Raw genomic sequence first — 14,934 nt, 5'->3', positions numbered from 1 at the left:
GACTCAAAGTTGATGTCCAGCACCTGCATCTCCCAGTTGCAGACATCCTTGTAGCGCAGCTGTGTGCAGCCAGAAGTTCTCTTGCCTAAAGACAACTCATTGTAAAGGATGTCTTTTGGGATGTGGCGGGCATGGCCTAGCCTGCATAGCCTATGCTACCTAAGCAAGGTGTACATGCTAAGGAGACCAGCATGAGAGAGAACCTCATTATTTGGTATTCTGTCTCTCTAGGATAGGGTTCCCAACTTGGAGTCCACATAGTCTAGCTGAATGGTATTGGATCACGGCATAAAAAAGTTTGGCTGCTCTAGAAAATCCCCAAGATGTGACAAAGTCACCTTAAGTGGAAGGTGTTGTCTCATACTTATCATACATTGTCCAGGTTTTGCTGCCATACAGCAGTGTGCTGGTGACACAAGCTTTGTACACTGCCATCTTTGTTTTGACTGAGAGTGTGGAGTTCTCCCAGACTCGTGTGATGTTTGTCTTTTCCAAGCTGATAGCCAGACCAAATTCCTTGCAGGCCTGGGAGAAGTGATCCAGCAGGCTCTGGAGATGTGGTGGAGCATGGGTTGTGGCTGCTGCACATTAGCAAACAGCATATCTCTGATCAAATCCTCACGCACCTTGGTTAGGTGTTTGTAAAGACCCTATGGTGGGAGGCTAGCAAGTTAGAGGCCCTCCATCTGATCTGATGTGGATCCTCTTTGTTGCAGTATCAAATGTGCACCTCAGGAGAAGGGCAAAGAAGATCCTGAAGACTGCTGGTGTGAAGTCACAGCCTTACTTGACCAATTATGATCGCTATTCTCCACAAAACAGAAATAGGCCAAGACAAAACTTTCATACCTATACTCAGAATTGTTGCTATGAATGAAGATGAGTTAGTTTTGTGGTCTATTTCTGAAAATACATTCGAGACTGTAGCCACATTATTGCCTTCTTGCATTCATACTAACGTGTCTTCCTTTCCTAAAAGCAAATACACTTAATACATCCATTAAATTTCAGAGACATTAAATTTTTGGCAGCATATCACTTTCTGACATTTAGGCAGTCACAAATTGACTGCACTTACAATCTTATCAGCAAAATTACAGCAATCATAAGAATTGTAGGGGAATTAGATACTTTAATATGGTCTGGAGTAGAGACAAAAGTTTATGTTTCAACCCTAAATTACAGTTAACACTGAATTAGGATATGTTTCTTGGCCCTTTTTGAGTTGGATAAATGCTATAGACAGAAACAATATATTGGATCTTAATTTTCTGCTCAGTGAAACACGTGGCACCTACTGTTATTCATGCCAATACCCAATTTAATACTGATAGACAGTTCACAGCGTCGAACTGGGAACTTGATATCTACCTTATGACTAAAATGTTCTGAATGTCATGAGGTTGTAGGAAAGTTTCCTACAAAAATTTTAGTCTTGTTTATTTCAGTTCTCTTCAAATAACATGAAAATTGTTAACTATGCCATTCTCCCCAGTATTGAAAATAAAGTGCTGCAGGTACAAAGTCTTATTTTTCGATTTTTTCACTTTCCCTTCTGGTTTTGCTTTCTTTAAATATAATCTTTCTTTGCATTATTTTTGCAGCCTTTCTACCTCTGCTATGGCATTGATCTTATTATCTTTAATTTACAACTCTTTCTCTATTTGTGCAAAGAAGATCATGTCTTACAAGTCTGATAGTTTTTTAACAACGTAACTTGGAAAATTGATCAGGGCTGAGCAATAGACATGATTTACATTGATTTTAGTAAGAGGTTTGACAAGGTCTGGCATGATAGGCTAAAGAGAAAGGATTTGAAACATGTATGCAGACCAGAGGTAAAGTTGTGTGGGTGATAGGAGGCAAACAATCATGGTGAATCGGTATTTTTCTAACTGGAAGTCTCTGACAAGTTTCCAGACAACATGAACATCTGTGGAGTTTTGAATAGCAAAGAAGGATACTAAAGGTCAAAGATCAGCTGGAAAAAATGGTGGTAAGTAGAAGTTAACTAGACAACAGGGTGACCCGTTGGGACACCCTTTAAGAGAAGTGTAGTGCAGTCTGATGTGACCAGAATGAACATTAAATTTTCCTGAATGCTATTGGTATCTCTTTCCTTTGGAAACTGAAGTAGAAAACCTCAGTTTATTAAAGAAGAACGACACGTAGCAAAGCAAATATGGCTCCTCCTCGTTTAACGAAGGACACTTTTGATGGCATCATTTCTGGTTTATCTGCCACTGTCAAGCCTCTCGTTGTCATTCTGGAGATGGGCAGGCCTTTTATCCCCCGTCTCTTCATCTCTTCTGCTGTTTGTTCTTTGTCTCTGATCATGGAGACGTGCATTTCTCAGCTCCTTTGTCTCTTCCTCTCTCCTCCTTCTGTGCCTGTTTTTGTCATTCTGGAGACGTGCAGCCCTTTCATCCCCCGTCTCTTCAGCTCTTCTGCTGGTTGTTGTTTGTCTCTGATCCTGGAGATGTGCATGCCTCCTCTGTCACTTGTTCTCTTATCTTTTTTTGTCCTGACTCTTTGATCCTGGAGTCGTGTGGCCCTGGCCTCATCCGATTCTTGTTCTCTCCCTCTCCTTGCCACTTCCCAATGACGTTTGGCATCATTTCTTGACCATAATGTCCCCCTTCCATTTCCACGCAGCATAATTAGGCTGACCATTTTTTTTACCCTAATGCTGGATAGAAGATATGAAGCACTAACACCAAAGGATGCTGATAATTCTTGATGATGTGGTTGGCGCTTTCCTAAATGGACGTGATATAGTCACCGCTGTCCTTTGCAGCAAAGGATTTTATGGGTGTCTCAAATTACAGATTTCCCCCGCCATCTGTCTCTCTCTCTCTCTCTGGTGGTTTACTTCACAGTCATGACAGATACACCGTAGAAAGCATCCAATCTGGATGTATCACAGCATGGCATGACAACTGCTCTGCCAAAGACAGTAAGAAATTGCAGAGAGTTGTGGATACAGCTCAATCCATCATGTCCCCTCCATGAACTCTGTCTACACTTCGAGAAATCACCCGACATACTCAAATATCTCTTCCACTCAGGCACTCTCTTCTCTCTTCTAACCCCTTCTACCATTCAGGAATAACAATGTGTGCCATCGAGGTCAAGGACAGCTTCCATTCCACTGTTATAAGACTACTGATTATTGAAAGGACCTCTTTATGATAAAGACCTGATGATCTAACAATCTACTTTGTCATGTAATGCAGTTTTTCTGTACCTGTGAATGTATCACCATATTCTGCATTCTATAATTGCTGTTTCCCTACGTGTGGCATGCAAAACAAAGTTTTTCATGGGATCTCAGTATACAGCACGTGACAATAATAAACCAACTACAAATTTACATCGGGTGGGTGTGGAGGGTGTGGACCAAATAAACCAATTTATATGCTGCATGTTTCCCTGATTCTATGTTGCCATTCTGCAATGAATTATGAACTATTATTCTGGTGAAGTGAACAGCATAAAATATTATTTTGTAAAGTTATCCCCTTTGTTGTAATTCTTGTGCTTTTATAATCAGGGCAGGTTAGTAAAGGAAGTGCTGTGGAATTCAATCACACTATCAGAAAAACAAGCCCCTCCTCACTGTTTCAAAGCAAAGATTAAACAACCTCTCTGCAATTACTTTCCCATCTCTAGATTTATTGTAGAAACTGCAACTGAGAAGTACAAATCAATGCCCTGATTCTGCTGTGATTAATAGGTTCGCTCTGACTCAGGAAAGTAATTTATTGCTACATAAATCTGCACTCAAGACTCAATTTGTGATGAGACAAAGCAGATTTGAAAACACGCAAACTAGTGCAATAGTTCATTCCTTGTGTACTCATGAGGGAACAGTAAAATGGATTATTATTTTGCCTTTACAGTGTTAGGTAAAGAAATTCCACGTTGGTTTCAATTTTTATTTAATTGAGCATTAAAAAAAGGTTTTCAGAATTTTTCTAACTTACCATAAAGGCAAAATGTTATACTATGTCCCTTGTCCATAAGACCACAAGACCATAAGACATAGGAGCAGAATTAGGCTATCCAGCCCATCGATTCTGCTCCGCCATTCAATCATGGCTGATCCATTTTTCTAGCTCCTCCTCAACCCCAGCTCCCGGGCTTCTCCCCATAACCTTTGATGCCATGTTCAATCAAGAACCTATCAATCTCTGCCTTAAATACACCCAACAACCTGACCTCCACAGTTTCATGTGGTAATAAATTCCACAAATTTATCACCCTTTGGCTAAAGAATTTCTCTGTATCTCTGTTTTGAAAGGGCGCCCTTCTATACTGAGGCTGTGCCCCCTTGTCCTAGACTCTCCCACCATGAGAAACATCCTTTCCACATCTACTCTGTCTAGGCCTTTCAACATTCGAAAGGTTTCTATGAGATCCCCCCTCATCCTTCTGAATTCCAGCGAGTGCCGACCCAGAGCCATCAAACGTTCCTCATATGATAACCCTTACATTCCTGGAATCACCCTTGTGAACCTTCTCTGGACCCTCTCCAATGCCTGCACATCTTTTCTAAGATGAGGGGCCCAAAACTGTTCATAATACTCAAGGTGATGCCTCATCAGTGCTTTATAAAGCCTCAGCATCACACCCCTGCTCTCGTATTCTAGACCTCTTGAAATGAATGCTAACATGGCATTTGCTTTCCTCACCACTGACTCAACCTGTAAGTTAAACTTCAGGGTGTTCTGCACAAGGACTCCCAAGTCCCTCTGCATCTCAGATTCCTGGATTTTCTCCCCATTTAGAAAATAGTCGGGACGTTTATTTCTACCACCAAAGTGCATGACCATGCATTTTGCAACGTTATATTTCATTTGCCACTTTCTTGCCCATTCTCCCAACCAATCTAAGTCCTTCTGCATCCTATCTGTTTCCACAACACTACCTGTCCCTCCACCAATCTTCATATCATCTGCAAACTTGGCAACAAAGCCATCTATTCCATTATCTAAATCATTTACATACAGCATAAAAAGAAGTGGTCCCAGCACTGACCCCTACGGAACACCACTAGTCACTGGCAGCCAACCAGTAAAGGATCCTTGTCAGTAGCATAGAAGACAAAACAACTGAACTATGTAGGGAGAACTTTTTGTTTTGTGTTGTATGACAAGCGTTTGTGGTACTAGGAGATTTAAACAGGACAAATGTTTTAAGATCATAAGACTATAAGACATTGGAGCAAAATTAGGCTATTCAGTCCCTCACGTCTGCTCACCATTCAATCATAAGACCCCAGGACCATAAGACGTAGGAGCGGAGTTAGGCCATTTGGCCCATTGAGTCAGCTTCGCCATTTCATCATGGCTGATCCAATTTTCCTGCCTTCTCCCCATATTCCTTCATGCCCTGACCAATCAGGAATTTATCAACCTCTGTCTTAAATATACATAAAGACTTGGTCTCCACAGCTGCTAGTGGTAATAAATTCCCTAGATTCACCACTCCTTGGCTAAAGAAATTCCTCCTCCTCTCCATTCTAAATGGATGCCCCTCTATTCTGAACCTGTGTCCTCTGATCTTAGACTCTCCCACCAGAGGAAACATCCTCTCCACATCATGGCTGATTTATTATCCCTCTCAATCCCATTCTCCAGACTTCTCTCCATAGTCTTTGATTCCCTTACTAATCAACAATGAACCTCTGCTTTAAATACACCTGATGACTTGGCCTCCACAGCTGTTTATGGCAAAGAATTCCACAAATGTACCACTGTCCCGTTAAAGAAAATTCTCTTCAACTCTTCTCTAGAGGGATGTCCTTCTATTCTGAGGCTGTGGCCTCTGGTCCTAGATTCCCCCACAATAAGGAATATCCTCTTCACTTCCATCTATCTTGGCCTTTCAATATTCGGTAGGTTTCAATGAGATACCCCTCATTCTTCTAAACTTCAGTGAGTTTAGACCCAAGCCGTCAAATGCTCCTCATATGTTAACTCTTTCATTCTTGTGAACCTCTTTGCAGATTTTAATTTCTTAGAAAATTCAAACCTCTAAAGGTCAACTGTGATAATAGCACTCAGGAGCTTTATAGTGATATAGCAGTGCTTATGAACAAGGTAACCTAGAGAATATTTAGGTAAAAAACAAAAAATGATATAGCTACCACACCAGAAGATCAAGGGTAATCGGAATCTGCTGGTGCTGTGCAAGTTTCCCTTTCTGTTTGGTCACAAAGTTTGGAAGCATCTGTGAAGTTGAATTTAATACAGATTAAATCAAAATTTAATTTATAACATATGACATTCATTTTTGATGAGATATCTTTGCTGTCTATTTAGCCTCTGTGGGGCGATTTATATTTTCGAGATGTGGGCCATTTTCATTACTGATCCCAGTTCCCTGAAGTGGGAGTTGGAATCAGGTTAAATATCATTGGTGCATGTCATAACAATTGTTGTATTTCGGCGGCAGTTCATTGCAATACGTAATAAAAGAAAACTAAATTACAATAAGAAAGAGATTAAATCAAGATATCAAATAGTGAGATAGTGTACATGGTTCATTGTCCATTCAGACATTGTCCATACATGGCTTTGTCAAGTGCAGGTCATGCCTTACGAGCCTGATTGTATTCTTTGAGGACATAACGAAGCACATTAATGAAGGTAGTTCAGTGGATGTAGTGTAAATGGATTTCAGTAAGGCATTTGATAAGGTTCCCCATGTAAGGCTCCTTCAGAAATTAAGGAGGCATGAGATCCAAGGAGATTTGCTTTGTGGATCCAGAATTCGTTTGCCCACGGAAGGCAAAGGGTAGCTGTAGGTGGTTCGTATTCTGCATGGAGGTCAGTGACCAGTGGTATTCTGCAAGGGTCTGTTCTGGGGCCCCTCCTCTTTGTGATTTTTATAAATGACCTGGATGAAGAAATAGAAAGGTGGGTTAGTAAGTTTGCTGATGACACAAAGGTTGGTGTTGTTGTGGATAGTCTGGTAGGTTATCAGAGGCTACGGCAGGATATAGATAGGATGCAGAACTGGGCTGAGAAGTGGCAAATGGACTTCAACCCAGATAAATGTGAGGTGGTTAATTTTAGTAGATTAAATATGATGGCAAAATATAGTATTAATGGTATGACTCTTGGCAGCGTGGAGGTTCTGAGAGCTCTTGGGGTCCATATTAATAGGACACTCAAAGCTGCTGCGCAGGTTGACAGTGTTGTTAAGAAGGCGTATGGTGTGTTGGCATTCATCAACCATGGGATTGAGTTCAAGAGCCACGAGGTAATGTTACAGCTATATAAGACCTTGGTCAGACCCCACTTGGAGTACTGTGTTCATTTCTGGTCACCTCACTACGGGAAGGATGTAGAGAGTGTGCAGAAGAGGTTTACAAGGATGTTGCCTGAATTAGAGGGTGTACCTTATGAGAATAGGTTGAGTGAACTTGGCCTTTTCTCCTTGGAGCGACAGAGGATGAGAGGTGACCTGATAGAGGTGTATAGGATGATGAGTGGTATTGATTGTGTGGATAGTCAGAGGCTTTTTCCCAGGGCTGAAATGGCTAACATGAAGGGGTATATTTCTAAGGTGCTTGGAAATAGGTAAGGTTGTCAGGGGTATGCTTTTCACACAGAGAGTGGTGAGTGTGTGGAATGCACTGCTGGCGGCGGTGGTGGAAGCAGATACAATAGGGTCTTTTAAAAGCCTCTTAGATAGGTACACGGAGCTTTAAAAAATAGTGGGCTATGAGGTGGGGAAATTCTAGGCAGTTTCTAGAGTGGGTATATGGTGGGCCGAACGGCCTGTAATGTGCTTTAAATTTCTATGTTCTATCTAAATCTGCTGGCAGAGGGGATAAAGCTGTTCCTAAAATGCTAAGTGTGTGGCTTCAGGCTCCTGTACCTACTCCTTGTTGGTAGCAATGAAAAATGGTCGTGCCCTGGGGGTCCTTACTGACAGATGCCTCCTGCTTGAGGCATCGTCTTTTGAAGACGTCCTAAATGCTGGAGGCTAGTGCCCATGGTGGAGCTGGCTGAGTTTCCAACTTTCTGCAGCTCTGAGCATTCTCCATAGTCCTTCTGATGATTGAATTGTGTTAATTAGAAATGATTCAGAGGGTTCTTTGGTGGGAAGTTGTGAATATTTGGATGAGTAAACTAGAATGGTTTTCCTTGCCTATTTTTATTTTATATTGTGATCTTTCATGAAACAGCAGAGGGAGCGCTATCACTGCCAGCCTCGACATGCTGAAGTAAAGGGAAATCTGAATCACAATTAGATTTAATATCACTGGTATATGAAATCTGCTGTTTTGCAGCAGCTGTACATTGCAATACATATAGAACTATACATTACATTAAGAACTATATATATATAGCTTCGGGTCGAAACGTTGACTGTACTTTTCTTCCATAGATGCTGCCTGGCCTGCTGAGATCCCCCAGCATTTTATGTGTGTTGCTCGGATTTCTAGCATCTGCAGATTTACTCTTGTTTGTGATTTTAAATAAGTATATTTGTTTGTGCGGCTATACATGAGCTTAGGAATTCAGAAGGATGAGAAGAGATCTTATAGAAACATAAAGGGATAGATAAGATAGAGACAGGAAAGTTGTTTCCACTGGTAGGTGAGACTAGAACTAGGGGACATAGCCTCAAGGTTCGGGGGAGTAGATTTAGATTGGAGATGAGGAGGAACTGCTTTTCCCAGAGAGTGGTGAATCTGTGGAATTCTCTGCCAAGTAAAGTAGTGGAGGCTACCTCAGTAAATATATTTAAGACAAGGTTGGATAGATTTTTGCATAGTAGGGGAATTAAGGGTTATGGGGATAAAGCAGGTAGGTGGAGATAAGTCCATAGCCAGTTCAGCCATGACCTTACTGAATGGCAGAGCAGGCTTGACAGGCCAGGTGGCCTACTCCTGCTCCTATTTCTTATGTTCTCATGAGATTAAATCATTGGTTGTGAGATTCTTGATTGAATAGCCTGTCAACAGATGTTTCTGTAAGAACTGTAAGATATTTAGTATTTGGAATTTATTTAATTCTTACATCCATCCCACAATGTGAGGAAGTAAAAATCTTTGTGTTATGACTCCGTCACAAGGTGCAGACTTGTGAATTTAAAATCTAATGGTTTATAGAAAGAAGCTGTCCTATAGCCTGTTGGTCCTGGCTTTAATGCTGGGTACCGTTTGCCAGACGGAAGCAGCTGAAACAGTTTATAGTTGGGTTGACTGCTGTCCCAGATTATTTTCCAGGCCTTCTTTCTGCACCTGCTACTATAAGTGTCCTCAATGGAAGGACGTTCACATCCACAGATGCGCTGGGCTGTCCACACCACTCTCTGCAGTGCCCAGCGATCAAGGGCTTTGCAGTTCCCATATCAGGCGGTGATACAGCCAGTCAGTATGCTCCCAATGCTGCCCCTGTAGAAGGTCTTGGGGATTTGGGGATCCATGCCAAACTTCTTCAGTCGCCTGAGATGGAAGAGACGCTGATGTGCTTTTTTTGCTACAAAGCCTGTGTGTACAGTCCAGGCGAGATCATCGGTGATGTGCATACCGAGGAACTTGAAACCACTCAGCCTCTCAACTGCAGACCCACTGATGTTGATCATGCCGAGCCTATCTCTGGTCTTCCAGTAATCCACAATCTGCTCTTTTGTTTCTTGGACATTCATGGTATACCAACAATGAATGGTTATTTGAGTAAACCAAGAAATAAATAAATGAAAAGAAAATTAAGATGACAGGTAGGGGACACTATTTCTGAGATATCTGCCTTGTACGGTAAGGCCAGCATTTATAGTCATTTTCTGATAGCCCTTCATGAGGTGGTGGTGAGGTGATAATCTATTCAATATATGTATACTGTTACTGATTTACTTATTTATTAATTATTATTATTATTTTTCTTCCTCTATATTATGTATTGCATTGAACTGCTGCTGCTAAGTTAACAAATTTCGTGACACATGCCGGTAATAATACACCTGATTCTGATTCTGAGCTGCCTTCCTGATAGCTCTATTCCTTCTGGTGAAGGTATTCCCATAGTTGTGTTGGGTTGGGAGTTCCAAGATTTCAACCCTGTAACAATGAAGCAGAAGAAATACATTACCAAATCAAAATATTGTGGGACTTACAGATGGTGATGTTCTGTTCTCACATCCTACTGTCCTTGTCCTTCTGGCAAGGAAAGCCATAGGTCTGGGAGATAATACCATGGAAGCCGAAGGGAATAAATTCATATTGCAGATGGAACACACTGCAGCAATGATGCAACAGAAGCAGAGGCAGTAAGTGCTCAGGTTTGTGGATAGGATGCATTGTCAAGGATTGTTTAAATTTTCTTCAAAGTTGCCAGGGCGGCTCTTATCCAGGCAAATGAAGAATATTATTTATATCACATATTTGACTCGTGCTTTGCGTTGTGTGGACTTTGAAGTATCAGGAGGTGAGTTAATCACTGAATGGATACCCAGCTCATCAAGCCACAGTATTTATGTGTCTGATTTAGTTGAGTTTCTGGTCAACAGCGTTTCTCCAGCGTATTGATGGTGGAGTGAATCAGCAATAATAATGATATTGAATATAAGGCAGTTAGTCTTTGTTTGTTGAAGGTGATTATTACCTGGTACTTTTGTAATATGCATGCTATTTGTCACTTATCAGCACATGCCAGAAGGTTATCTGGATCATGCTGCATGTGGATTTCTAAATGAAACTCAACATTGTCCAATCATCAGCAAACATTCCTATTCCTGACCTAATAGTAGAAGAAAGGTCATTGATGAAGTAGCTGAACATGGGTGGGCCTTAGATACAATCCTGAGGAATTCTTGCAGTGACATTCAGGTTCTGGGAATGATGTGTAAAGCAAATCAATATCTGTAGTACCTCACTGTCAATACGCAATGTACGCTAAGGAATCTTTTCAAGCACTTTTAGTACTCCCATACCTAAAGCTGAAAGCAGTACTCAATGCAGAGCAAAAGTTGTTTAGTTCATGTAAGAGGCAAGCATTATAAAGTCTGAGACTTATCATCATCAACAAGGAATTCACCCAATCCAATAACGTATTCAATTACAAACAGTTTTCAGCTGATTCTGCCAAAAAAGCCGAGCAAAGCTATGATATGCTATTTCCATTAGTTTTCTGACTGTTAGAGTGTGTATGGAAGTTGATTAAAAAAATGTGCAGCTAGACATTCAGTCACTGAAAGCTGTGTTCCTCAGCAAGAGTGGACAACAACTGATTTGAGACAAAGTGAAATAATCATTTCACTTCTTATAAATTCAGCTAGTCACTGCACTGTCTGAATCAAAAAGCAATATGCTGAAGAAACTCAACGAGTCAAACAGCATCTGTGGAATGAAAGGAATTGTCAACGGCTCTGGTCAAGTCCCTGGATCAGGACTGAAAGTGGAAAGGGGACATTGCCGGTATAAAGAGGCCATTTCCCCTTGCCACTCTCAGTCCCGATGCAGGGTTTTAACCCAAAATATTGTCAATTCTTTTCATCCCCCAGATGCTGCTAGATCTGCTCAGTTCCACAAGCTTATTGGGTTTTATTGTTGCAGATTACAGCATCTGTAGTCTGTTGTGACCCTCCGTCTGAGTCACGCTGGAATGAGATAGTCAGCAGCATCACACTAGTAGGTCAAAAGGTTTTCAGCAGACCAAAGGGTAACTTTTATTGAGCTGATGATCTTTTCATAGCAGTTGGAAACATCCCTAGGATACCCCAGCATTTGACAATTAAGGAATTTTTATTTTGACATCACTACCATCTTGTATGTCAAGCTCCTATGATTCAAATGGAAAATAAATTAGTTTTATTCAAACTTCAAAGTAAATTTTATTATCAAAGTACATATATGTCACCATATACAACCCTGAGATTCATTTTCTTGTGGGCATGCTTAGCAAATCTGTAGAATAGTAGCTATAACAGAATCAGTGGAAGATCAACAAACAACAAACTGTGCAAAATCAAATATAAATAAATAATAGTAGTGTACAGTATACGATGATGAGAGGCATTGATCATAAGGATAGTCAGAGGCTTTTTCCCAGGGCTGAAATGGCTAACATGAGTGGGCACAGTTTTAAGGTGCTTGGAAACAAGTATAGAGACGATGTCAGGGGTAAGTTTTTTACACAGAGAGTGGTGAGTGCGTAGAATGGGCTGCCGGCGATGGTGATGGAGGTGGATGCAATACAGTCTTTTAAGAGACTCCTTGATCGGAACAGGGAGCTTAGAAAAATAGAGGGCTATGGGTAATTCTAGGTAATTTCTAAAGTAAGTATATGTTCAGCACGGCATCATGGGCCAAAGGGCCTGTATTGTGCTGTAGGTTTTCTGTGTTTCAGTAAATAACAGGGACATGAGATAATGAGATAAAGAGTCCTTAGAGTGAGATCATTGGTTATAGGAACATTTATGGGCCAATTCAGAGTGGTTATCCTCTTTTATTCAAGAGCCTGATAGTTGGGAGCTAGTAACTGTTGTTGAACCTGGAGGTGCGAGCCCTGAGGTTCTTGTACCTTCTACCTAAAGGCAGCAGCAAGCACAGAGCTTGACCTGGGAGGTGGGGGGTCCCTGGTGATGGATACTGCTTCTCTACTGCAACTTTTCATGGCGATGTGCTCAGTGGTTGGGAGGGTGCAATTATTTTGATTGAGGGATGTTCCATGTTCTTGATATTTATTGCTTATTTATTTATTGTTATTAATATTTTTTTGTATTTGCACAGTTTGTTGTCTTTTGCACACTGATTGTTTGCCTGTCTTTGTTGAGTACGGTTTTTCATTAATTCCATTGTGCCTTTTTGTATTTGCTGGGAATGACTGTAAAAAGTATTAATCTCATGGTAGTATATGGTGACATATATGTTCTTGGATAATAAATTGATTTTGACTTTGACTTTGAGTATTAGTCAGGGAAGCTGGAATAACCCCCTGCACTTCTTTAGGATGGCACCATGTGATCACTAACATCCAACTAATAGAACAGACTGTGACTGATAGGTTAGCACTTGCAATGTAATGATGCAGCAATTGGACGATTTACAACTCACTATCATTGCAAAACAATCAGTACTCAATTTAGCATCCAAAACTGATTGCAAACCATGAAGCTGCCGTAACATATTTTTGGCTTATTTCATCAACAGAGACAAGCTCTCCCCAATCTACATCAACAGGACTGCAGGTGAGAGGGTGAGTCGTTTCAAGTTCCTCGGTATACACATCACCGAAGATCTCACCTGCGTTGTACACACCGGTCGCGTGACAAAAAAAGCACAACCGTGTCTCTTCCGCCTCAGGCGATTGAAGACGTTTGGCATGAGCACCCAAGTCCTCATGACTTTCATTAAGAGCATCCTGACTGGCTGGCAGGAACTGCACCAACCTTGATCACTGGGCACTGCAGAGAGTGGCAGGGACAGCCCAGTGCATCAGTGATGTGAACTTCCCTCTAGTGAGGATATGTACAGCAGCAGGTGCATAAAGAAGGCCTGGAAAATCACCGGGGACACCAGTCACCCCAACCACAAACTGTTCCAACTGCTTCCGTCTGGCTAACTGTACCGCAGCATTAAAGCCAGGACCAACAGGCTACGGGACAGCTTCTTTCTACAGGCCATTAGACATGTAAAATCACCTGTCTGTACATTGCGACAGAGTCAGAACACTAAGATTTTTACTCTCTCACGTTGTGGATGGATGTAAGTTTTTAAAAAAATTCAAATTCAAGTTACAGCAGGGTATCCATTGAGAAAGTGTGAAATCCAGATTACAGATCTGGAAGAAGTCATCTCTCAGACACAGTGGTGTCAAGGAAACAACCTCTCCCTCAACGTCGCAAAAACAAAGGAGCTGGTTGTGGATTACAGGAGGAATGGAGACGGGCTAACCCCTATTGACATCAGTGGATCTGGGTTTGAGAGAGTAAACAGCTTCAAGTTCCTTGGCATCCACATCACTGAGGACCTCACGTGGTCTCTACGCACTGTGTGGTGATAAAGGCACAACAGCGCCTCTTTCACCTCAGGCGATTGAGGAAGTTTGGTATGGGCCCCCAAATCCTAAGAACTTTCTATAGGGGCACAATTGAGAGCATTCTGACTGGCTGTATCACAACCTGGCATGGGAACAGTTCTTCCCTCAATCGCAGGACTCTGTAGAGAGTGGTGCGGACAGCCCAGTGCTTCTGTAGTTGCGAATTCCCACTATTCAGGACATTTACAAGGACAGGTGCGTAAAAAGGGCCCATAGGATCTCTGGGGACCCGAGTCATCCCAAACATAATCTATTCCAGTTGCTACCATCCGGGAAATGATACTGCAGCATAAAAGCCAGGACCAACAGGCTCCAGGACAGCTTCTTCCAACAGGCCATCAGACTGATGAACTCACACTGACTTGAGTGTACTCTATACTACATTGACTGTTCTATTTATTATAGGTTATTATAAATTACTATGACTGTACATTGCACATTTAGATGGAGACATAACATAAAGACTTTTACTCCTCACGTCTGTGAAGGATGTAAGAAATAAAGTCAATTCAATTCAGATAATACAAAGTAAGTATGGTGATCTAGCTCAAAATAGTCAGGATTTTGAAATCTTGAATATGTTATTTCTGAATGATTAACACATATTAGATGATGAATTGTTTGAAGATTCCAGTCATAATTCATATCCATCACCAAGGTTTTGCCGCTTCTCATTGCTGCTATCAGAGAGAAAGTAGAGGAGCCTGAAGATACACACAGACACAATGTTTTGGGAACAGCCCCTTCAGATTTCTGTACAATGAACTAAGTCATGAACATTACCTCAATATTTTTGCTCTCTTTTTGCACTGCCTATTTAATTTATTTTTTCCTATATACATATATTTCTTACTGTAATTTATACATTTTATACATT

Source organism: Mobula hypostoma, chromosome 1 (assembly GCF_963921235.1).
Source record: "Mobula hypostoma chromosome 1, sMobHyp1.1, whole genome shotgun sequence".
NCBI lineage: Eukaryota > Metazoa > Chordata > Chondrichthyes > Myliobatiformes > Myliobatidae > Mobula > Mobula hypostoma.
The sequence above is the reverse complement of the archived record's forward strand: the minus strand, read 5'-3'. Positions refer to the sequence as shown.